General features: G+C 42.6%; 1 long non-coding RNA gene and 1 pseudogene across 1 annotated transcript in view; one reads left to right on the plus strand and one right to left on the minus strand.

The window, feature by feature from the left end:
* Positions 1-22,747, plus strand: part of LOC143782298 (uncharacterized) — a 906,302-nt gene that overhangs the window by 723,078 nt on the left and 160,477 nt on the right. The window lies entirely within an intron of this gene.
* The window catches only part of LOC143782103 (polypeptide N-acetylgalactosaminyltransferase 12-like), a 268,248-nt pseudogene that overhangs the window by 205,045 nt on the left and 40,456 nt on the right, over positions 1-22,747 (minus strand).

The raw sequence follows: 22,747 nt of genomic DNA on the forward strand, positions 1-22,747 counted from the left end.
CTCAGCTCGCTCACACTCGCTGTGCTGAAGATTTAGAGATTTTTTTTTTTTCCTCTCTATCTCCCCTCAACAGCAATCCACCTTGCTGTTCAGATGCACTTCCAAAAAGGGCTTGAGCCCCAAACAGCTGCCCCTTATAAACCCTTGATTATGACCGCCCACCCTAAGTTAACACCTTGTGAATATAGCTACTCCCAATTCAGCAATTCACACAAATTCACACAGGTATTTGTTAAAGGCCTTCCAAATACCTCTTCACTGAATCACAAGTCACACACTTACCGCCGTTCACACTTACGCTCAGGTCACACTCAGCTCGCTCACACTCGCTGTGCTGAAGATTTATAGATTTTTTTTTTTTTCCTCTCTATCTCCCCTCAACAGCAATCCACCTTGCTGTTCAGATGCACTTCCAAAAAGGGCTTGAGCCCCAAACAGCTGCCCCTTATAAACCCTTGATTATGACCGCCCACCCTAAGTTAACACCTTGTGAATATAGCTACTCCCAATTCAGCAATTCACACAAATTCACACAGGTATTTGTTAAAGGCCTTCCAAATACCTCTTCACTGAATCACAAGTCACACACTTACCGCCGTTCACACTTACGCTCAGGTCACACTCAGCTCGCTCACACTCTCTGTGCTGAAGATTTATAGATTTTTTTTTTTTTTCCTCTCTATCTCCCCTCAACAGCAATCCACCTTGCTGTTCAGATGCACTTCCAATAGGTCTGCTGAACAATGCAAAATAAACATTGGAAGCTGAGGCAACCCCGTATAAAAGTGTTATTGAACACATAGCACAGATGCAGGACCGAATCGGAAAAGTTTTACCTATTGTCCAAGAGCACATGCAGAGGGGGCCCAAGAGGCCCAAAGCTGAATGTATAATAAGGCGGCAAAAATCAGGAACTTCAACTCAGGAGATAGAGTTTTGGACTTTTGAAAGCAAGTTTTTGGCAAAGTAGCAAGTTCCATATTAGGTAGTAGAGAAGGTTGGAGAAGTAGATTATAAGGTACATCAACCGGGAAGATGTAAATTGTACCAGCTGTATCATGTGAATCTACATAAGCCTTGGAAAGACAGGGAATCATCAGGTGCTGCCAGTCTTAAGCATAGTATGTCACCACAACCGGTTACAGCAGTGAAATTAGGGGATACCCTTTCGACGGCCTAACAACAGGAAGCACAACAATTCCTCCAGAGGAACAAAGTTCTCTGACCTTCCTGGGAATACACATCTATTAAAACATGATATAGTTACTGAACCAGGTAAGAAAATAAATAAACCTTAAACTCTACAGAATACCAGAGGCCCGCCGAGAAACAATCTTGGCTGAAGTCAAACGTATGTTGGAACTGGGAGTGATCAAAGTCCCGAAGTGAATGGTCTAGCCCGGTCGAGTTGATTCCCAAACCAGACAGGACCTGGAGGTTTTGCAATGATTTTCAGAAATTTAAATCTCTAAATTTGATGTGTATCACATGGCCAGGGTAAATGAAATAATTGACAAACTTGGTAATGGTAGATACATAATGACTCTGGATCTTACAAAATGTCAATGGCAAATTCCTTTAACAAAGAGGGTCCAAAGAAAAAAGGCTTCTCCACCCAGGAAAGTTTGTACCCACAACCTTTCAGAGATTGATGGATTTAATTTTGAAGCCACATAATATTTACACAGCAGCTTACTTAGATGATGTGGTTGACTCCATTTCAGACTGGGGAAGCCATCTGTGTAAAGTACAAGCTGTGCTAAATGCAATCAGTGGGTCAAGTCTCATAATAAATCAAGAAAAATGTGCCTTAGGGCTAGAGGAGGCAAGTACCTGGGGTTTGTTACTGGCAGGGGCTTCATCAAACCTCAAATTAATAAAGTTAAGGCCATGCAGTGATGGCCTAGGCCGGTAGCTAAGAAAGAAGTGAAGGCTCTTTAGGGATCACCAGCAACTATTGGCAAGAGGAGGGAAATCCGTAATGGGGTCACGGTGTCCCGAAAAAGACTGTTAGTGCCTTAAGTCAGCACTGTGTGAGCAACCCGTGTTAAGTACTACAGATTTTAAAATGGAGTTCTAGGTTCTGATAGATGCCTCAGGCACAGGGTTGGGAGCCATCTTGTCTCAAACTATAAATGGAGAGGAATGCCTAGTATTATAATTGAGCGGGAAGTTGACTCCGGTGGAAAAAAAACGATGCCATCATAGAGCGCGAATGCTTAGCTGTAAAGTGGGCACTAGAATCTTTTAAGTATTACCTCTCGGATAGAAGATTTAAGCTTGTGTCAGATCATGCACCGCTGATGTGGATGAAACATAATCAGTAAAAAAGGCTAGGGTGACAAGGTCATTTCTCTCACTGCAGAATTTTAATTTCTCCATGGAACATAGACCAGGCAAACTACAGGGCAATGTAGACGCATTATCAAGAATTCATTGTATGATGGCCCAAAGTGCCCAGATCTCTGCTCTGGAGAAGAGGGGGGATATGTAGGTGGCCGACAGGGAGGATTCTGGGCAGAGTGTATATCTCTTCTAGAAAGTTAAGCTGGGCGAGATATTAAAAGCCGGGTGGGACTGGGTGGTGCAGCAGCCTAGGTGCTGACCCGTTATATTCGTGGATGTCTGGGATGGTTTTTATTGGAGAAACGAGTAGGATTTGGTAGTGGGACTTATGCCTCCTACTCCCGTACGGGTAGGACTAGAAGCCTAGCCATCTCAGCTGAGAGAGACACAGAGACATAAAAAAGCTAGAATGCAGTTTGCCAAAATGTATGTGAGTAAGCCAAAATCCTTCTGGGAAAGCATCGTGTGGACAGGTGAGACCAAGATAGAGGTTTTTAGTAAAGCACATCATTCTACTATATACCAAACATGGAATGGGGCCTACAAACGAAAGAGCACAGTACCTGCAGACAAATATGCTGGAGGTTCAGAGATGTTTTGGGGATGTTTTTCTGCCTCTGGCACTGGGTACCTTGAGTGTTGTCAAGGCATCATGAAATCTGAAGATTACCAAAGGATTTTGGGTCGGAATGTTCAGTGTCAGAAAGCTTGGTTTGTGTCCTAGCAGGACAATGACCCCAAAAATGTGTTTTCCAGTACACACAAAGGAAATAAGCATGTGTATAACAAAATGTGTAATTGCAATATTTTCTGGGAGAAATACTTCATTTCATTCATTTTCTTGAACAATTTCAAGGGTGCCAACACTTTTGGCCATGGCTGTAACTCTAAAAGGCAACATTCTATCCCGCCACTGTATGAGCTTAGAATCAGAATCCATCTTTTATACTGCTTGTGATAGCCTCCATGACTGTTTGCACTAGACCATGTACTTCAGGGCATTATGGGGAGGCTCCTCTGCTGATAAATGCAAATTGAACCACAGAGTGTTTGAATTCAAGGGATCATGCTAATTTAAGAAAATTACCCTTGAATTTGATGCCCCACGGATGCCCTTGCCTGCAGCCTACATACAGGTGCCATGAAACGTTTCCTGATGTTCACTACATAAATAGGTCACTTACTATCATGTATTATGTGATCAGTATGTACTACAGATTCTAAATAGACCCATATGTACTGACACGGAGCAGGCTCCCCCACATATACCTATTTGCTGTTACCATTATACTGATGATTGATATAATTATGTTCATCCTATGGGATTTCCTTGGCACACCTGTCTCCGTGCGCCCCTTTCTTTGTTTGTGCATTCATTTCCATGTGTAATTGTCCACTGCTCCCTATGCCTGTTACCTGCACATTTTCTAAATAAAGTTGTTATTCTTTTACTTGCAATGGACTCTCAGGTCATTTATAATAATTTTTTTACCTCCCCCTTTTCATCCGCTTACCGGTCATACACGGACATCTTTCATAAAAAAGGAAGCAAAGACATTACCTCCACATAGGCCGTACAATTGTCCCATTGACCTTTTCCCAGGATCTTCACCTCCTTGAGGCTGCATCTACCCGCTGTCTCCGGCTGAGACCAAAGCCATGTTTGATTACATTAAGGAGAATCTGGCAAGGGGATTCATCCAGAAACCTTCCTCAATGGCCAGAGCTGGTTTCTTCCTTGTCAAGAAGAAGGATGGAACTCTCTGGCCTTGTATAAATTACAGAGGTCTCACCCAGATCAAAATAGGCAGAGCTGGGGTGGGACGCCACAGCTTGCCTAATTAATGACAAGCTATGGCTGGAATAAGATTTCAGACATTGCACCCACTCGTCAGATGCTCCTCATTCATGAAGAGGCATGTGACTCTTATAAATTAGGAGCATCTGATTTCAACACTCCACCTCATGAAGACAGGTGAGAAAATTGGCAGTCTTAATGAATCGGGACCATAGGATGTTGCTGAAATGTAATGTTAACTGTTTAGATTTTTTAATAATTCACTAAAACCACAATATTACAACTGTTGGGAATCTTACGTACTTTAAAGGAGATTTCAAGGTTTTCTCCTCCCCACACATCCATTCCTTGATCATATGTTCCTAAGTATTCAAAATATTTCTTACTCATAGAGAACAATCCACCTGCCATGACTGGAGTCCTAGAAGTAAGGACATTTTCAAAACAAGTTATCCAAATGATCAGAACACAAAGGGCCAGAAAAATTTTTTTATTTTTAAATATTTTTTTTCTTCCTCAAAATATTAATACATTACTTGCCAATATGTGCCACTTACGGATATTTCATGACCATTATAGATGATTAATTAAAATGTTTTAGCCCACAAACTAGACCAACATTTAAAATGATATGATATGCAAAACCTTTTAAAAAAAATATAGAAAACCCTTAAAAAGGCACTCAGCATGTCAAATAAATGTTTGTAATATAACACTGTCGTAGCTTGATACTTGATATTACAACTAATGGATTTGTACTTGTACTACATCAGGCACTGTGTAAAAGCCCTAAAGCAAATGTCTGCTGCATCTAAAGCCTATCTAGCATTGGAAGTGGACGCTTTTGTAAGTATGTAGCAGCCACTTCTGATACATAGAGAACACCACCAGCACCAGGGCGAAAGAGTCTCAGTGGGCCCCATTAACACATACCACAATTCATGATGCACAGATACAGCAGAGAAATATAGGTATAGTACAATGCCAAAGATTTCACTTACTACTCACAGTGCCTTGCGAAAGTATTCGGCACCCTGGAACTTTTCAACTCTTTCCCACATATCATGCTTCAAACATAAAGATATCAAATGTAAATTTTTGGTGAAGAATCAACAACAAGTAGAACACAATTGTGAAGTTGAACGAAATGTATTGTTTTTTTTTAAATTTTTGTGGAAATTCAAAAACTGAAAAGTGGGGCGTGCAATATTATTCGGCCCCTTTACTTTCAGTGCAGCAAACTCACTCCAGATGTTCATTGTGGATCTCTGAATGATCCAATGTTGTCCTAAATGCCTAGTGATGAGAAATATAATCCACCTGTGTGTTATCAAGTCTCTGTTTAAATGCACCTGCTCTGTGATAGTCTCAGGGTTCTGTTTGAAGCACAGAGAGCATCATGAAGACCTAGGAACACAAAAGGCAGGTCCAAGATACTGTTGTGGTGAAGTTTAATGCCGGATTTGGATACAAAATGATTTCCAAAACTTTAAACAGCCCAAGGAGCATTGTGCAAGCAATCATATTGAAATGGAAGGAGTATCATACCACTGCAAATCTACCAAGACCCGGCCGTCCCTCTAAACTTTCATCTCAAACAAGGAGAAGACTGAACAGAGATGCAGCCAAGAGGCCCATGATCACTCTGGATAAACTGCAGATATCTACAGCTGAGGTGGGACAGTCTGTCCATAGGACAACAATCAGTCGTGCACTGCACAAATCCGGCCTTTATGGAAGAGTGGCAAGAAGAAAGCCATTTCTCAAAGATATCCATAAAAAGTGTTGTTTAAAGTTTGCAACAAGCCACCTGGGAGACACACCAAACATGTGGAAAAAGGTGCTCTAGTCAGATGAAACCAACAATGCCAAACGATATGCTTGGCGTAAAGGCAGCAAAGCTCATCACCCTGAACACACCATCCCCACTGTCAAACATGGTGGTGGCAGCATCATGGTTTGGCCTGCTTTTCTTTAGCAGGGACAGGGAAGATGGTTAAAATTGATGGGAAGATGGATGGAGCCAAATACAGGACCATTCTTGAAGAAAACCTGTTGGAGTCTGCAAAAGATCTGAGACTGGGACGGAGATTTGTCTTCCAACAAGACAATGATCCCTAACATAAAGCAAAATCTATAATGGAATGGTTCACAAATAAACGTATCCAGGTGCTAGAATGGCCAAGTCAAAGTCCAGACCTCAATCCAATTCGAGAATCTGTGGAAAGAGCTGAAAACTGCTGTTCACAAACGATCTCCATCAAACCTCACTGAGCTCGAGCTGTTTGCCAAGGAAGAATGGGCAAGAATTTCAGTCTCTCGATGTACAAAACTGATAGAGACATACCCCAAGCGACTTGCAGCTGTAATCGCAGCAAAAGGTGGCACAACAAAGTATTAAGTTAAAGGGGCCGAATAATATTGCACGCCCCACTTTTCAGTTTTTAATTTCCACAAAAATTTTAAATAACCAATAAATTTCATTTAACTTCACAATTGTGTTCCACTTGTTGTTGATTCTTCACCAAAAATTTACATTTGGTATCTTTATGTTTGAAGCATGATATGTGGAAAAAGGTTGAAAAGTTCCAGGGGGCCGAATACTTTCACTAGGCACTGTACATGAATGAATAAAGACCACAGTTTTTTCATTATCTCAAGTCTAGACCAATGGCCTTTTTGCTGTATGGTTTTCATAATAGGAATCAAAAAATGTTTGTGGAAAAGTGATTTTCTAAAGCTAAAGAAGTAAAACAGAAAAAACTTCTACACTGGGTATCACTGTAATCATATCGACCAGTGCTACAAAACTACCGTATATCTTTTTTTAATCCTGCATGGAGATTATTACCGTATCCACTTATTACCATAATAAAACTAAATATAAAGTGATCAAAAAGCCATATGTATTCAAAAATGAAACCGGTGAAAAGTACAACTTGTCACACACAAAAAATAAGCCCTTACACCACTGTAGAAAATAAAAACATATGGATCTCTTTTTAGAAAAAGTAGTAAAATGTAAAAACATGAAAAAATTAATTAATTTACTACTGTCATTATTATATCAACCTACAGTAAAAAATAGAAATATTAGTTACAGTGACTGGTGAATAGTTTTTAACAAAATAACTTAACACTTTATTTATGTAGCAAATAAAAGGCCTATAATATTAAATGTGAAAAACAACAGCAGAATCGCTGTTTTTTCCTTTTGCTTCTAATAAAGAGTTAAAAAGAACCTGTCAGCATGATTTTGTAATGCAAAGTCATGGCTGTAATGGCGCTGTAATATTGATTACATTGATACCTTTGGTGAAGAGATCCACTTTGTTGTTTTTCTGTATTCATCATTTGACGTTTTCTGGTAATTAGATTTCGGTGCACAGGGGCCGGTCTGTGCACTGAGTCTTTTTCCTGTCTGTGATTCCCTGCCCCCTCCGCTGCCTCCAGTCTGTGAATGACAGGTCACTGCTGAGATTTCAAACAAAGGAGGTAGATCATTCAAAGACCGAAGGCGGCGGATGGGCCGTGGAATCACAGACGGGGAGAAGATCCAGGACCCAGTGCACAGTCTGGCACCTGTGCACCAAAATCGAATTAGCACAAAACATCAGATGGTGATTAAAGAAAGACCATAAAGATGATTTCTTCTGCAACAGTATCAATTTAATCTATGTTACAGTCAGGGATGGCGTCAGCACCTGGGCAAGTGCGGGGCCTGAGCAGGCAGGGGTCCACTCACCGTCAGGGACCCTGGCATGCTATGGGGGCCCGATGCCTGTGCCAGTGCCGGTGCCCACAAGTGGGCCCCCCGCCTGCTTCGGGCCCCGGCACTTGCAATACTTACATCTTCCAGGTCCTCCGCTGCGGCATCTTCCGCATCTTCTGACTGTGATGTTCAGGTCAGGGAGAACGATGACATCATGTCTGTGTACCCTGTGCCTGAGCAGTCACAGTGCAGGGACCTGGAAGGCGCCAATGCTGAGGAGTCCAGAGCAGAGCAGCGGCCATCGAGGAGAGGTGAGTATTAATTTTGTTTAATGTTTGGAGCAGCATATGGGGCCAATTACATATGGAACATCTAATGGGACCAATTACATATGGAGTAGTAAATGGGGCCAATTACATATGGAGCAGTATATGGGGCCAATTATTTATGGAGCAGTACATTGGGCCAGTTACATGTGGAGCAGTATATGGGGCTAATTACATATGGAGCATCTTATGTGGCCAATTACATATGGAACATGTTATGGAGCCAATTATATATGGAACTTTATACGGGACCCATTCTGTTTGAAGCAATATATGGGGCTCATCACATACTGGAACATTATATGGTGCCCATCATATACTGTATGTAGCATTTTATGGGGCCTATTCTGTATGGAGCATTATATGGGGCCCATTCTGTATGGGGCAATATATGGGACCCATCATATACTGTATGGAGTATTACAAGGGTCTTATTATACTTTATGGTGCAATATATGGGGCTCATTATTCTGTTTGGAGCATTATATGGGGTCCATTATTCTGTATAGAGCAATATATCGGGCTCATTATTCTGTATGGAGCACTATGTGATGCCCATAATACTGTATGGAGCAATATATGGGGCTCATTATTCTGCATGGAGCAATATATGGGGCTTATTATACTGTATGGAGCACTATGTGGTGCCTATAATACTGTATGGAGAACTATACTGTCCAGTTTCTGAGCTATTGATATCACTCATGTAATGTAAGAAGTGGAATCTTTGGCATTGTACTATCCCTATATTTCTCTGCTGTATCTGTGCATCATGAATTGTGGTATGTGCTAAAGGAGCCCACTGAGGCTCTTTCGCCCGGGACCCAGGAAAACCTGGAGCCGGCCCTGGTTACAGTGTCATTACAGCCATGTCTTTATTTTACCATACAAAATTCAGCTGACAGGTTCTCTTTAAAGAAGCACTCCCATAAAAAAAATGTTTAAATATGTGGATTTTTTTAATATATGTATGTAGTTTAGTGTGAGTGTGTTAATAAACACAAATGGTCACATATTGCACCATCACACGGAAACTTTTTTGTTGTATTTACAAGCGCTAAGTTCAGGCCGTTAAACGAGCGTGATTAACAATATTGAAATCGTTTGACGCTTGCTTCCCAGCCTCTTTAGGGTATGTGCACATGTTCAGTAATTGGCAGCGCTTTGGACGCAGCACAAGTCCTCTGCATCCAAAGCTCTGCTGTCTATCGAACGCAGGTAAATCCGCATGTGATCATTGAACTGTGCGGATTCAAAGCGCCCAATACATTGTAATGGAGAAATATATCTTGCGGAGACTCACATCTCCGCAAGATAAATAGACATGCTGCGGTCTGGAGAGACGCACCACATGTCCGTCTCCCCGGGTGATCTGCCGGCATCTGTGCACGCATTGGGGGCATGGGATTTCTTCAAATCCCATCCACTATGCTGTAACTTCTGGATGCTGCACAAGTACGCCCGTGTGCACATACTCTTACTCCGGCTGAGGAAGAATGATTGGTACAGATAGTCCTCTATACAGTATAATGCAGGTCCCATATAGTACATATAGTAAAATGCACTCCCCATGGTCCTTGATAGAGTATAATTCAGCCCCACTCATAGTATAATGCAGCCCCCTCAGAGTATAATGCAGCCCCCTCAGAGTATAATGCAGCCCCCTCATAGAGTATAATGTAGTCCCATCATAGAGCATAATGCAGCCCCTCTAAGAGTATAATGCAGCCTCCTCAGAATATAATGCAGCCCCCTCAGAGTATAATGCAGCCCCAGAGATTAAAGCAGCCTCCAGAGTTTACTGCAGACCTTTTAAAGTATAATGCAGCCCCACACAGACAAACTGTATAATGCAGCCCACCACACACACACACACAGAGTATAGTGCAGTACCCACACACACAGTATAGGGCAGCCGCCACACACAGTATAATGCAGCCCCCCACATACACAGCATAGTGCAGCCCCCACACACAGTCTAATGGAGCTCCCCACACAGTATAGTGCAGTCTCCCCACAAACAGTATAGTGCAGTAGACACACACAACACAGTATAGTGCAGTCCCTGTTATGATCCTAGTGGCTGAGGATCACAAAACGGACTAGCTAAGTTTATGAACATAGACACGAGCTCTAGGGAGGTGGTAACTGGACTGACCGCAAATCTGATCCTAACCAACACACTAAAGGAAGCCGGTGAACGTGCCTAAAATCCTGGACGTCTCGACGCAGCCTGAGAAACTATCTACTCCTGGAGGGAAAGTAAGACCTCACTTGCCTCAAGAGAAATCACCCCAAAGATATAGGAAGCCTCCAACAAATAATAACGGTGAGGTAAGGGGAAAACCCAAAAAGGAAACCTTCTGTACTCCGAAGAGACATTTAGAGCCCTTCACAAATAAGGCATTAGCCAGGACCTGAAATACCATCCTGACCTGCTTCACATGGGACTCCCAGTCCTCAGAAAAGACCAAAATGTCATCCAGATACACAATCATAAATTTATCCAGATATTCTCAGAAGATGTCATGCATGAAGGACTGGAACACAGAAGGAGCATTAGAGAGTCCAAAAGGCATCACCAAGTACTCAAAATGGCCTTCGGGCGTATTAAATGCTGTTTTCCATTCATCCCCCTGCTTAATGCGCACAAGGTTATACGCACCACGAAGATCTATCTTGGTGAACCAACTGGACCCCTTAATCCGAGCAAACAGATCAGACAACAATGGCAAAGGATACTGAAATTTGACCCTGATTTTATTTAGAAGAAGATAATCTATACAAGGTCTCAGAGAACCATCCTTCTTGGCCACAAAAAAGAATCCTGCACCAAGAGGAGAGGAGGACGGGCGAAAATGTCCCTTCTCTAAAGACTCCTTTATATAGCTCCGCATTGCGGCATGTTCTGGTACAGACAAATTAAAAAGTCGTCCTTTAGGGAACTTACTACCAGGAATCAAATTTATAGCACAATCACAATCCCTGTGAGGAGGCAGGGCACCGGATCTGGGCTCATCAAATACATCCTGGTAGTCTGACAAAAACTCAGGGACCTCAGAAGGAGTGGAAGAAGCAATTGATACCAAAGGAGCATCGCCATGAATCCCCTGGCAACCCCAACTTGACACAGACATAGCTTTCCAATCCAGAACTGGATTATGGGCCTGCAGCCATGGCAGACCCAACACGACAACATCATGCAAATTATGAAGCACAAGAAAGCGAATCACCTCCTGATGTACAGGAGTCATGCACATGGTCCCTTGAGTCCAATATTGAGGCTTATTCTCAGCCAATGGTGTAGCATCAATTCCCCTGAGTGGAATAGGGAATTCCAAAGGCTCCAGGACAAAACCACAGCGCCTGGCAAACGACAAATCCATCAGATTCAGAGCAGCACCTGAATCCACAAAAGCCATAACCGAGTAGGATGACAAAGAACAAATTAAAGTAACAGACAAAATGAATTTAGGCTGTATAGTACCAATGGTGACAGGATTTTTTTAACGCGCTTAGAGCATGCTGAGATAACATGAGTTGAATCACCACAGTAAAAGCACAACCCATTTTGACGTCTATGATTTTGCCGCTCAATTCTGGTCAGAACTCGGTCACATTGCATAGACTCAGGTCTCTGTTCAGAAAACACCGCCAGATGGTGCGCAGATTTGCGCTCCCGCAAACGCCGATCAATCTGAATGGCCAAAGCCATTGAGTCATTCAGACTTGCAGGAGTGGGGAACCCCACCATAACATTCTTAATGGCTTCAGAAAGACCTTCTCTGAAATTTGCAGCCAGGGCACACTCATTCCATTGAGTAAGCACCGACCATTTCCGAAATTTTTGACAATACACCTCAGCTTCATCCTGGCCCTGACAAAGAGCCAGCAAGGCCTTTTCTGCCTGGTTCTCAAGATTAGGTTCCTCATAAAGCAGTCCAAGCGCCAGAAAAAAACGCATCCACATACAGCAATGCAGGATCTCCTGGCACCAGAGAGAAGGCCCAATCTTGAGGGTCGCCACGTAACAAGAAGATAGCAATTTTAACTTGCTGAGCGGAATCACCAGAGGAACAAGGTCTCAAAGATAGAAATAATTTACAATTATTCTTAAAATTCAGAAACCTAGATCTATCTCCAGAAAACAACTCAGGAATAGGTATTTTTGGCTCTGACATAGGGCTATGAACAACAAAATTCTGAATGCTTTGCACCCTTGCAGTAAGATGATCCACACTAGAAGTCAGACTCTGAATATCCATGTCTGCAGCTGAACACAAAACCACCCAGAGATTAAGGGGATGAGAGAAGCTGGACAGACTGCAGCAAAGATAGAGAGAAAAAAAAAAATTGTACTCAGGGCTTCTCTTATCCCACTTCTGCAATGCATTAAACACTTTTGTTGGCCTGCTGTACTGTTATGATCCTAGTGGCTGAGGATCACAAAACGGACTAGCTAAGTTTATGAACATAGACACGAGCTCTAGGGAGGTGGTAACTGGACTGACCGCAAATCTGATCCTAACCAACACACTAAAGGAAGCCGGTGAACATGCCTAAAATCCTGGACGTCTCGACGCAGCCTGAGAAACTATCTACTCCTGGAGGGAAAGTAAGACCTCACTTGCCTCAAGAGAAATCACCCCAAAGATATAGGAAGCCCCCAACAAATAATAACGGTGAGGTAAGGGGAAAACACAAATGTAGAAATGAAAACAGATTAAGCAAATGAGGCCCGCTAATACTAGATAGCAGAAGACAGATAGGGAACTGTGCGGTCAGTAAAAAACCCTATGCAAAATATCCACGCTGAGAATAAAAGAACCCCCACACCAACTAACGGTGTGAGGGGAGAAACTCAGCCCCCTAGAGCTACCAGCAAGCAAGGAAATCACATATTAGCAAGCTGGACAAAAATAAACCAAGAAACATGTGACCACTGATGGTCAAAAAATGAACCAAGCAAAACTTAGCTTCTCTTGAAGAGACTGATAACGAAGGATTGCAGGAGAGCTCCAAAATAGCACTGAAGACATTGACAGCAGGCAACAACAGAGTCCAGGTGAACTAAATAGGAAACCAGCTAAGAGATAACGAGACAGCTGATCCTGCCTCAGACCTGCAGAATGACACAAAGAACCACCAGAGGGAGCCCAAAGACAGCACTCACACAGTACCAGTTGTGACCACAAGAGGGAGCCCAAAAACAGAGTTCACAACAAGTCCCCCACACACATCGTGAAGCAGACACACATACACACACAAACAAAAACAAACAATACTTACCTTTCCTCCTTGTCCCCCTGCAGCTCTGGCTTCTGCAGAGCATCTCAGCCTCTCACCAGCTCCACTACTGGCACATGCTGAGTCAAAGGCAGAGGGGGAGTGATGGGAGAGGGAGCGTCATATGACACTCTCTCCTCCGTCACTGCTTTCAACTCTGTCGGCATCTATGATGCCGATAAGTTGAATGTGCGATGCGGGGGGGGGGTGGCACCAGGCCCCTCTTACTCAGGGGCACCATAGTGGCTATGTGGGAACGTTAGGCGACTGCCTGGTCTGCCTGACCCTAACGCCGACCCTGGTTGTAAGTACTCCAAAATGGTGTCACTGACATACAACTTTCCCACTAAAAAACAAGGCCTCAAGTACCTACAATCCTGAAAATAGTTTTTCCTGAAATGCAAAAATGAAAAAAGAAATGTGTGGACATTAAGGCCAAATTAGAACAGGTCCTTAAAAGGCATCTGTCAGTAAGATCAAACTTCCTAAGCCATCTATATTGTCATAGAAAGCTGAATATAATGATTTCTTGATTTCTGCGATTAGATATTTTATTCTATTGTAGTCTACATTTCAATTAATATGTAAATTAATTGTGACGATCTATGGACTAGAAACAGATAATCTGCCTCCAGGGATTTTTTTAAATGAAAAAGGGCATTACCAGTGAAAGACATGTAATGATTGACAGACCATACTCCTGATCTACATGTCCCTCATGATCTAAATATCTCATACTGCTAACGTTCCCTTTTCATTTAAAGCAAACCTGTCATCAGGATTTTGCTAAGTAAACTACAGGCATTGTCAGACTAATGCTATTACAATGATTGAAATGTTACCTGGGTTGAAGAAATCCTTCTTGTGGTTGTTGTTTAACCCCTTCCCGACATGTGCCGTACTGGTACTGCTCTGCGGGAACTGCGTTCCCGCAAACCGCAGTACTAGTACGGCGGCACGATCGTGTGGTCTCACGGTGAGCGCGGAGCGATCGCGTGCGGGTGACATCTGACACCCAGCTGCAATGCCCACGATCGGTGCTAGCACTCTGATGCCACTGTCAGTAGTGACAGCAGCATAGAGAACAATCGCGCAGGGAGGGGGCTCCCTGCGCTCTCCCACAGGAACAACGCGATATGATCGCGTTGTTCCGGTGGCCTTCATGGAGACCCCGGCTCCAAAATGGCCGCGGGGTCCTTCAGTGAGGTGGCTCGTCAGCGCCTGCTGAGAGCAGGCGCCGGCAAGCCTCCTACACTGCTTGTCAGATCGCTGATCTGACACAGTGCTATGCAAAGTGTCAGATCAGCGATCTGACTTTATATAGTAATGACCCAACCTGGGACAATGTTATAAAGTTAAAAAAAAAATTAGAATGTGTAAAAATATATTTTTTTAAAAAAAAAATCCCCAAATAAAGAAAAAAATATATATATTTTTCCAATACATCTATTTATTTATGTAAATAAAAAAAACAATAAAAGTACACATATTTAGTATCGCCGCATCTGTAATGACCCACTCTATAAAACTATCCCACCGGTTAACCCCTTCAGTGAACACCGTAAAAAAATAAATAAAAAACGAGGCAAAAAACAATGCTTTATCATCATACTGCTGAACAAAAAGTGCAATAAAACGCGATCAAAAAGACGGATGTAAAATGTCATCTTGTCCCGCAAAAAACAAGCTGCAATACAGCTCCATCAGCAGAAAAATAAAAAAGTTATAGCTCTCAGAATAAAGCGATGCAAAAATAACTATTTTTTCTATAAAATAGTTTTTGTTATGTAAAAGCGCCAAAACATGAAAAAAAGATATAAATGAGGTTTCACTGTAATCGTACTGACCCGAAGAATAAATCTGCCTTATCAATTTTACCACACGCGGAACGGTATTAAAAAAATTATAAAAAAAACAATTCCTGAATTGCTGTTTTTTTGTTCATTCTGCTTCCCAAAAATCAGACTAAAAAGCGATCAAAAAATGTAATGTGCCCGAAAATGGTACCAATAAAACCATCAACTCGTCCCGCAAAAAAACAAGACATCACATAAATCATTGGGCCAAAATATGGATAAATTATAGCTCTCAAAATGTGGTGATGTAAAAACTATTTTTTTCAATAAGAAGCATCTTTTAGTGTGTGACAGCTCCCAAACATAAAAACTTGCTATAAAACCTGCTATAAATAGTAAATCAAACCCCCTTCATCACCCCCTTAGTTTAGGAAAAAAAAAATGTATTTCCATTTTCCCATTAGGGTTAGGGTTAGGGCTAAAATTAGGGTTAGGGTTAAAGTTAAGGTTAGGGTTGAGGCTAAAGTTAGGGTTAGAGTTATTATTATTATACATTTTTATAGCGCCATTTATTCCATGGCGCTTTACATGTAAAAAGGGGACAAATATAGACAAATACATTAAACATGAGCAAAAAACAAGGCACACAGGTACATAAGGAGGGAGGACCCTGCCTGTGAGGGCTCACAATCAGCTGGGGATGGGTGGGGATACACTAGGAGAGGGTAGAGCTGGTTGTGCGGCGGTTCAGTAGGTTGAGGATCACTGCAGGCTTGTCGGAAGAGGTGAGTCTTCGGGTTCTTTTTGAAGGTTTCTATGGTAGGCGAGAGTCTGATGTGTTGGGGTAGAGAGTTCCAGAGTATGGAGGAAGCACAGGAGAAGTCTTGGATGTGGTTATGGGAAGAAGAGATGAGAGGGGAGTAGAGAAGGAGATCTTGAGAGGATCGGATGTTGCGTGTAGGTAAGTACTGGGAGACCATGTCACAGATGTATGGAGGAGACAGGTTGTGGATGGCTTTGTATGTCATTGTAAGGGTTTTGAACTGGAGTCTCTGGGTGATAGGAAGCCAGTGAAGTGCTTGGCATAATGGAGAGGCTGGGGAATAGTGGGGAGACAGGTAGATTAGTCGGGCAGCAGAGTGCAGGATGGATTGGAGTGGTGCCAGAGTGCTAGAGGGGAGGCTAGAGAGTAGAAGGTTGCAGTAGTCAAGGCGGGAGATGATAAGAGCATGCACTAGTGTTTTTGTGGTGTCACGATCAAGAAATATGCGGATCTGGGAAATAGTTTTGAGTTTGAGATGGCAGGAGGAGGCAAGGGCTTGGATATGTGGCTTGAAAGAGAGGGCAGAGTCAAGGATCACCCCGAGGCACCGGGTGTGTTGGACTGGGGAAAGTGAACAGCCTTCAACATTGATGGATAGGTCTGGTGGAGGGGTAGCGTGAGATGGGGAGAGATGATTAATTCTGTTTTGTCCATATTCAGTTTTAGAACGAAGTAGAAAAGAAGGACGAGATAGCTGACAGACAGTGTGGGATTTTGGTAAGTTATGAGGTGAGGTCAGGTCCGGATAAGTAGATCTGCGTGTCATCGGCATAGAGATGGTACTGCATACCGTGGGATTCTATGAGCTGTCCCAGGCCGAAGGTGTAGATGGAGAAGAGTAGGGGTCCTAGGACAGAGCCTTGAGGAACACCGACAGACAAGGGGCAAATTGAGGAGGTGGTGTGGGGGAGGGAGACACTGAATGTTTGGTCTGTCAGATATGACGAGATCCAGGATAGGGCCAAGTCTATGATGCCAAGAGATGAGAGGATCTGTAGCAGAAGTGGGAGTTGTCCACAGTGTCAAAGGCAGAAGACAGGTCTAGGAGAGGGATGACAGTAATGTCGCTTGCTCTTGGCAGTTAGTAGGTCATTGGTAACTTTATTTAGGGCAGTTTCAGTTGAGTGATGGGGTCGGAAGCCAGACTGTAACCAGTCAAAGAGGGAGCAGAAGGAGAGGTGGGAGGACAGTTAAAGATGGACGTGTTGTTCCAGTAATTTGGAGGCGTAAGGGAGAAGAGATATCGGGCGATAGCTAGACATAGAGGATGGGTCGATGGAGGGATTTTTGAGGATGGGTGTGATCTTAGCATGCTTGAAGGAGGAGGGGAAGACACCTGTTGTGAGTGAGAGGTTGAAGAGGTGCGTCAGGGTTGGGATGAAGACCGTGGCAAGGTTAGGGATGAGGTGGGATGGTAGCGGGTCAAGCGTGCAAGTGGTGAGGTGTGATCTTGACAGGAGGGCAGAGAGCTGATCTTCTGTCATGATGGAGAAGCTGGTTTTAGGGGAACAGGGTTGAGCAGCTAAGAGGGGCATTGGGCGCTGTGGGCCGAACCTTTCTCTGATCGTATCGATCTTCTGTTTAAAGAAAGAGGCAAAGTCTTCAGAAGAAATGAGAGAGGAGGGAGGAGGTGTGGGGTGATGGAGTCGAGAATTGAAAGTGTTGAAAAGCTGTTTAGGGATGTGAGACAGGGAGGATATGAGAGATGAGAAGTTTGTTTTGAGGCAGTGAGCATGGACTTGAAGCAGGCGAGGGACTGCTTGTATGCAGTGAAGTAGTCGGCAAAGCGGGATCGCTTCCATCTCTGCTCAGCGATCCCGGAGGCCCATCTCAGTTCTTTGGTCAGGCTGGTCAGCCAGGGCTGCCTGTTGAGTGTACGAGTTTTGCTATGCATGAGGGGGGCGGCCAAATCGAGTGTTGCTGTTATTGTGGTGTTATAAAAAGTGGCAGCAGTATCTGTGTCATGAAGGGAGGCTATGTCTGTAAGAGGGAGAAGGGACAGGGTTGGGGCTAAAGTTAGGGTTTGAGTTGGGGCTAAAGTTAGGATTAGGGATTGGATTAGGGTTAGGGTTGGGATTATGTTTACGGTTGGGATTAGAGATAGGGTTGGGATTAGGGTTAGGGTTGTGTCATGGTTAGGGGTGTGGTTAGGGTTATAGTTTGGGTTGGGATTAGGGATAGAGGTGTGTTGAAGTTAGGGGTGTGTTGGGGTTAGGGGTGTGGTTAGGGTTGGGATTAGGGTTAGGGTTACGGGTGTGTTCGGGTTAGGGGTGTTGTTAAGGTTATGGTTAAGGTTGGTATTAGTGTTAGGGGTGTGTTGGGGTTAGGGTTGGAGTTAGAATTGGGGGGTTTCCACTGTTTAGGCACATCAGGGGCTCTCCAAATGCGACATGGCATCCGATCTCAATTCCAGCTGATTCTGCATTTAAAAAGTAAAACAGTGCTCTTTCCCTTCCAAGCTCTGCCATGCGCCAAAACAGTGGTTTACCCCTACACATGGGGTATCAGCGTACTCAAAACAAATTGAACAACAACTTTTGGGTCCAATTTCTCCTGTTTCCCTTGTGAAAACAAAATTGGGGGCTAAGAAATCATTTTTGTGGAAAAAAAAAGATTTTTTATTTTCACGGCTCTGCGTTATAAACTTTAGTGAAACACTTGGGGATTCAAAGTTCTCAAAACATATCTAGATAAGTTCCTTATGGGTTTAGTTTCCAAAATGGGGTCACTTGTGGGGGGTTTCTACTGTTTAGGTACATCAGGGGCTCTTCAAACAAAACGTGACACCCACAGACCATTCCATTATAGTCTGCATTCCAAAACTGCGCTCCTTCTCTTCCGAGCTCTGCCATGCATCCAAATGGTTGTTCCCCCCTAAATATGGGGTATCAGCGTACTCAGAACAAAATGCACAACAACTTTTGCAGTCCAATTTCTCCAGATACCCTTGGGAAAATAAAAAATTGCTGGCTAAAAGATCATTTCTGTGGAAAAAATGATTTTTTTATTTTCACGGCTCTACATTATAAACTTTAGTGAAACAATTGGGGATTCAAAGTGCTCAACACACATGTAGATAAGTTCCTTGAGTGGTCTAGTTTCCAAAATGGTGTCACTTGTGTGAAGGTTTCCAGTATTTAGGCACATCAGGGGCTCTCCAAACGCGACATGGCGTCCGATCTCATTTCCAGCCAATTCTGCATCGAAAAAGTCAAAAAGGCGCTCCTTCCCTTCCAAGCTCTGCCGCGCGCCCAAACAGTGGTTTACCCCCATATATGAGGTATCGGCGTATTCAGGACAAATTGCACAGCAACTTTGGAGGTCTAATTTCTCCTGTTACCCTTGGTAAAATAGAAAAATTTGGGGGCAAAAAGATCATTTTTGTGGAAAAAATATGATTTTTATTTTCACGGCTCTACATTATAAACCTCTGTGAATCATTTTGGGGTTCAAAGTGCTAATCACACATCTAGATATGTTCCTTAGGGGGTCTAGTTTCCAAAATGGTGTCACTTGTGGGGGGTTTCCAGTGTTTAGGCACATCAGGGGCTCTCCAAACACGACATGGCGTCCCATCTCATTTCCAGCAAATTCTGCATTGAAAAAGTCAAACAGCGCTCCTTCCCTTCCGAGCTCTGCCGTGCGCCCAAACAGGGGTTTACCACCACAAATTGGGTATCAGTGTATTCAGGAGAAATTGCATATTGAGGGTCATTTTCTCTTTTTACATTTGTGAAAATAAAAAAATGGTTCTGAAAAAAAGTTAAATGTTCATTTTTTCCTTGCACATTGCTTCAGTTCCTGTGAGTTTTTATGTCATGTACACCCCTCAAAGTGACTTAAAAAAATGGTGTTGTAAAAATGAGAAATCGCTAGTCAACTTTTAACCCTTATAACTTCCTAACAAAAAAAAAATTGTTTCCAAAATTGTGCTAATTTAAAGTAGACATGGGGTAAAGGTTATTTATTAACTATTTTGTGTGACATACAGTATCTCTCTGATTTAAAGGCAAAAAAATTAAAATTAAAAAAATTGTGAAATTTTAAAAATTTGCTCCATATTTCCGTTTTTTTCATAAATAAATGCAAGTCCGATCAAAGAAATTTTACCACTAACATGAAGTACAATATGTCACGAAAAAAGATTCTCAGAATCAGCTGGATCTGTTAAAGCATTCCAGAGTTATAAACTCATAAAGTGACAGTGGTCAGAATTGTAAAAATTGACCTGGTCATTAAGATCCAAATTGGCTCTGTCACTAAGGGGTTAAATACTGCACTTGCAAAGTTTATTTTGTGGTTTATATGTGCGGTAGCATCTACCTGTAAACAATAATCTTGATCTGACAATCTCCACCCCACTAGTGGGCACCACTTGCACAGATTGAGTTCATCGACTGTCAATAGATGCCACTAAGCATGCACTGTTGCCGGCGCCATTTTGTTGAAGAAAAAAAAATTCGGCTCCAGAAAAATGGCGCTGGCGGTGGAGCATCTATTGGCAAGTGATAGATGCTACTGTGCCATTTTGCTGGAGTTCTTTTTTTTTTCTTGAAGACTACAATATAAACTGCACAAGTGCAGTATTTAAAATAGGAGGCAGGTCACTGAAGGTTCAGTGACCTGTCATTTAAACCCATAAGGATTAAAATGAGGCCAGAGCACGAAATTAAGACCCTTCCCCCCCCCCACAGGCATTCCCGAAGCACCAGAATCCCATTAACTGAAAACTCCAAACTAATTTTAGACCACAAGGCAGAGTTCATCAACCCAGGTAACATTTTAATCAGTATAATGGTGCCAACCTGACAATGTCTGTAGTTTAATTAGCAAAATCATGAACACAGGTTTGTTTTAAAATAAGCTCTGGAGGCAGATTCTCAGGGACATCAGTGTCTGGTCCATTGATCTTAACAGTTCATTTACGTATTAAGAAAACAGTGGGTTTCTCTGAAATAGGACATTGAATATACATACAATGTGAATTGTACCTCAAACTTGTATCATTCAATTAAGGCTACAGTATATTTACAAATCCATGTAAGTAGTATCATATGAGAGGAACGGATGTTTTTTTTTCTCAGTTGTCCTCCTAGTTGCAACAGTTTTTTTCTTATCCCTTTTTTTCGCTGAAGTACTGTAGGTAGACTGATTTTTTTATCAATCGAATTTGAACAATGTATTAATTAAGAATGGATGAAACTAGGATGGAACGCTGAAGAATTAAGAATGAATGTCTTCCTAGTTTCATCCATCTCTCATGTACCTACATAGAGTTCAATGGCTGAGCATGATCCGCAAAACTGATGAGAATGGGCCATTGTCTGAGTCTAACGGACAGGAGACATGAACCCGTTTTTAAAAACTAATGTGTGCTTGGATCAATGAAAATGTATGGGTTATTAAGCTGAAAGTGAAAGTAACAGACAGCACTAGGACAGGTCACATGGGTGTGTAGGTTAATTCATACCCTTTAGACTTACCTAGGGGCTAATTCAACAAGAATGCCGTTTTGTACAACAGTCTTAATCATGTGTGCGCTAGAGTTAGATGCAGCAAATTCATCAGGAGACCTGCACCTCTTAATGAACTTGGGGCATCTTTGAACTGTTGTGTGCCACAGGAAGTAATGTGCTCCAGTCTATGACTGGAGTATATTTATGCTGTAATTTACACCACGTTTTTGTAGCATAAATTTTGATGATTTTTTGGGTGCACTCAACAACGCCTGCTTTGCAAAATCTTTAAAAAGTTGTCTTGGACTGGCAAAAAATGCCAAAAGTTGTAACATTTTTATGCAATCATGAGTTTTGCAAAAATTTTGCAACAATTCAAACAGTTTTTCAACAATTCAAGCAGTTTTACGCCAGAAAACTAAGGCATAACTTGTTTGCTGAATCAGCTCCTAGTTTTCTTTTAAAATGTACCTTACTATTACATGAAATGCACTACTGTATATCCAAAATAAAACATCTTTTTAAATCTGTGCATTTTTTCTAGAGCTACATGTGACGCCCGGGAGACCGAGGTACCCAGCACCAGATCTATGAGGTCCGTCTCTTGAGGGGGATGTCACTAGTGGCTTGACCCGGTGCTGTGGCCTCAGGTGATGCACAATGTAAGGGATATCATGAAGGAACAGACACTTACTTGATCAGCAGCAGGTCCTCTCAGCTGTGATGATCCCGATACTGGATCGATGGCTATTGTCCAAATGAAAGGCTGAGGCGCTGAAACGTTTAACCAGTTTACTTCAACAAAGAGGGATTTGCAACCAATACTGTCACCGGAGTCTGTATGAGCACTCTGAATTACTTTGATCCTGTCAGGATTTCTACCTCTTATTATGCACAGTTTCTGTATGGCCCTGCTGCTGTTTGTGAACTGGCTGCGGACCCAATCTGTCTCTTCTGTGCTCTGGTTCGACGGACAACTCGAGTCCTTTTTGTCGGCTTACCCCCTCTGGGAGTACCGCTGAACTCTGTGTCTGTTGCTGCGTCACCCTGGTGAAGCTGATATCACCTCACTTTCTTCCGGTTGCTGTATTATATATAAAGAATATAGCCACGGATCCGGTATCCGTCTCTGGGTAGAGGTTATTGCTACCCGGTTCTCACAATGTCCTTTTTCTCTATTCCTCTTTTCCTACTATGGGTATTA

This window comes from Ranitomeya variabilis, chromosome 6 (assembly GCF_051348905.1).
Source record: "Ranitomeya variabilis isolate aRanVar5 chromosome 6, aRanVar5.hap1, whole genome shotgun sequence".
In the NCBI taxonomy this organism is placed as follows: Eukaryota; Metazoa; Chordata; class Amphibia; order Anura; family Dendrobatidae; genus Ranitomeya; species Ranitomeya variabilis.